At 38.9% G+C, this 3,867-nt stretch overlaps 1 pseudogene; it reads right to left on the reverse strand.

The window, feature by feature from the left end:
- Nucleotides 1-925: 925 nt before the first annotated feature.
- LOC102872542 lies at nt 926-2,621 on the reverse strand (annotated as a pseudogene).
- Between the last annotated feature and the right edge of the window lie 1,246 nt (nt 2,622-3,867).

Raw genomic sequence — 3,867 nt, forward strand, 5'->3', positions numbered from 1 at the left:
TGAGGTGGATTGATTCAGTGACTGGGATAATTGGGATGGGAGTGTCATAGACGGTGCGATTGGCACAGGACAGAGCGGAGTTTAGGGCTGTTGTACGTACATAGGGTCGCTATGAATCTTAGACGACTTGACGGCACATAACAACAACAACAACAAAATTAAGAATTAGTAATTAATATTATTACTAACGAATAAGTTACCAATAATAAGTTAATAAGATTGTTCAAAATTCAGTCATTTGGTCTCCAGTCTTGTTCCTGTCACTAAGACTAATTTCTAAGTACCACTCCTCCTTCTTTGTTCCTACCTTTTGCATTCCAGTCACCAATTATTATTAATGAATCTTGATTGCATGTTAGATCTATTAAAGCCTGCAGCAATTGGTGGAAATCCTCAGTCCTCATCTTTGGCTTTAGTTGTTGGTGTGTCTATTTGAATAATGGTTATATTAATAGTTCTTCCTTGTATATGTATGGCTGGTATTATATCACTCACAACTATGTAGTTTAGCATAGGGGTTTTTTTTTTAAAAATCATTCTATTTTAATGGATTGAAAACACAAAACCGGCAGGAATTAGGAGTGAAGGAATACAAGACAAAATTAATTGGATGAAGAAGCATCAGAGATGACATAGAGGAGGAAAAACATCAGGCCAGGAAAGTGGTTTCTAAGGATTAGATATTTCTTCCTTTGATGATGATTTTTTTTAAATAAGGTTTGGAGCCCAGGGCCAGGAGGGGCTTAGAAGTTTGTGGGTCAGGACCCAGGGCTGAAGTAGCTGGTGGCAATCCATGGGAAGTGATATACTTCTTGTAAACCCCAAAGATGATCTTGAAGAGAAGTAGCATAGGGTACTTTTGTAAGAAGGTTCTGATGTAGAGTTGGGTGCTGGATCACGGGGCAGACCTCTCAAACAGGGACCTTCAGAGGCTGCCCTTGGGGGAACCATTTCTCAATTGTCTTGGGTAGCAAGCCGGGGGTATAACAGGGCCAGCTCCAGAATGCAGTGCAGATGCTATAGGAACAAGATCAAGTCCTTCTACATCAGCATTTTCTTTCTTTGATGTCACAGAAGGATAGGTGACTATGGGCCCAGGGCACTTCAATTTCTTGTGAACCTGCTTTTTTTTTGTCAGCCTCAAGGCACTCATATGTCTCCAGTGAAAGTAAGCTGAGCTCCTCTGTGATCTTGGCTTCAACAAAGGAGCTCCTGTTGTGTTTGTGGTTGTTCATAGTGGCACCCCTTTTGCAGCCTCAACTGACCCTACCTTTTTTGTACCTGAAGGAATGTTTGTTGTGTATGTCCATCATCCTGTAGTTCTAATGGCAGCAATGCTTTCTCTTCTCATGTATCCTAAGAGCTATCATCTTGGGTGCTGACTTTTTGAGATTTCAAACTCTTGAGTAGTCTTATAGGCCCTGGTGGCTCTTTGGTGCTTCCATCTTATGCTTCTCCATCACTGGATGACTCATCCCCATCAAGAGTGTCAAAGTCAGAATCTACCTTGTCTTCTGTTTCTGATGTATCTCGTTACTCATCATCTCCTGATTCCTCTGTGAAACCCCCATAAGTTGTCTACGAAAACTCATCTTCCTCCTCATTCTCTGTTATTACGTGTCATTGAGCCAAATATGACTCACAGTGACCCTATGAACAACAAACAGATATGAACCCTGTCCTTTTCTCTACTATCTTCAAAATCTCTGACACACTTGAACCCTTTGCAGCACTCACTGTGTCAATTGACCTGGTTGAAGGTCTTCTTCTCTTTCATGAACCCTCCACCTTTCCAAACATAATGTCCCTCTCCAAAGAATAATGTCTTCTAGCAACACACCCAGAATACATGACATGAAGCTTCATCATCTTTGCCTCCAAGGCGCACTCTAGCAGCACTTTCGCTAAGACATATCTACTTGTTCTTTTGGCAGTGCATGGAGTATTTAGTACTTTTCTCCAATAGCTCAACTCATCTCCAACACCACAACTCAAAACTATCAATTATTCTGTCATCCTTATGACCATGATCTGAATCAGGTGCATCTTATATTTCCTGTTCTCCTGATTATGGTTTGTGAATCCAAGTAAGATTAAGTTGTTGACCGTTTCAATCTTTTCACCATCTATCATGAAGTTGTCTGTTGGTCCAGTGATGAGAATTGTTTTCTTGACACTGAGATGCAATTCATATTGATGGTTTCAGGGTTTAATATTCTGTAGCTCTTCCTCACTTTCAATAAGCAAGGTTGTGTATCTGCATACACAGATGAGTTATTGATGAGTCTTCCTCTAATCTTGATGCCACATTTTTCTTCATAGAGTCAAGCCTCTCAAATAATTTTGTCATCATACAGATTGAATAGATATAGAGAAAGAATACAATCCTTTCTTAATTTTTTTTTTACCTTTCTTAATTTTAAACCATGCAGTGTTCCCTTGCTCAGTTTGCACAAAAGCCTCTTGGACTAGGTATAGATTTTGCATGAGCACAATGAAGCTTTCTGAGATTTCCATTCTTTTCCATGTTAGCCATAGTTTGTTATGATCTACACACACTGTCAAATGCCTTTCTGGTATTCTTTGCTTCTAGCCGGGATCCATCGGATATCAGCAGCCATATCCCTTGTGCCACAGCCTCTTCTAAATGCAGTCTCTGCCTATGTACTGTTCTAGCCATTTTTTAAAATTATCTTCAGTAGTATTTTGCTTGCATGCAATATTAATAATATTGTTCAATAATTTACACATTCTGGTGGATGAACTTTCTCGGGAGTAGGGACAAATATGGATGGATCATCTACACAGGGGTTCTACAGGACACGTCACCTTCCCTTGGAGACAGTACAACTAAACTTAAGAGACACTGGTCTCTCAAAGACTTGCTGGGTCCACTTTTGCCTTTCACCATAGGGAACTCATTTTCTGGCACTATTTTGGATGATATTCTCTTGCGATCAATATTGTTTTCATAACTAATTTTAAAAAGTGGATTACTAGGCATTTCTTCCTAGTCTGCCTTAAAGGGAATGTTCCACTGAAATCTATCTGTCACGGAGAACCCTGTTTGAAATATCAATGTACCAATGTCATAGGTTCCAATATCATAGCAACATGGAAGTAGCTTCCAAACTATGGCAAACTGACAGATGTGTGGTTAAATATCTTTAAATTAGTTCTTACAATGTACATTTAGAAGAGAATTATTTATACTCTAGCTATCAATATTTATTAATCATGCACTCCATATGTCCATGTGGTATGAGTATTTAAGAGATTGTAGAAGATGTGGTCTACTGAAGACTTAAAGAAAATTTAGAGTTAGAAAAGACTTCACCTATGATTGCAGAAAGGCCATTGTTTTCTTTAATTATTGCTAGAGATCAAAAACTGTGGTAATGTTGTCTTTAGGACAAAAATAGAGATTTTGTTATTCTTTAAATATTGCTTTAGATGGTCCTTATTGCCATAATATAATGATTTTTCTTTTTACAATAGTAAAATATTTTTCTATTTACAAAAAAAAAAAGAGACACTGGTCACAAGAAAAAAAAATTGTCAGCAGTTGACGTGTTTGGAAGCCAAGAAAGCTTCAGATACAAGCTGTCAGATCATGGGTTGGATAATGGAAGATATTTTCTGAAGGGACTTGGCAGATGCGAAGGGTTATCCTGGTGGAGGGTAGAGCTGGGAAGTAAATGGGCCAAGGCACTGGGCTAGGGGTGGGGTCAACACTGTAACTAATGCTTAACCCCACAATAAGGGATTTATCTTTCACTGCTCCACAAATTGCTTGTCTGTCAGATACTCCTCTAAATCTGAACATTCAGATTAAGACAGACTAGGAAGAAGGATTGGCCACCCACT

The sequence above is a fragment of the Elephantulus edwardii genome, unplaced genomic scaffold, assembly GCF_000299155.1.
Source record: "Elephantulus edwardii isolate Elephantulus edwardi_28Jun2011 unplaced genomic scaffold, EleEdw1.0 scaffold00314, whole genome shotgun sequence".
In the NCBI taxonomy this organism is placed as follows: Eukaryota; Metazoa; Chordata; class Mammalia; order Macroscelidea; family Macroscelididae; genus Elephantulus; species Elephantulus edwardii.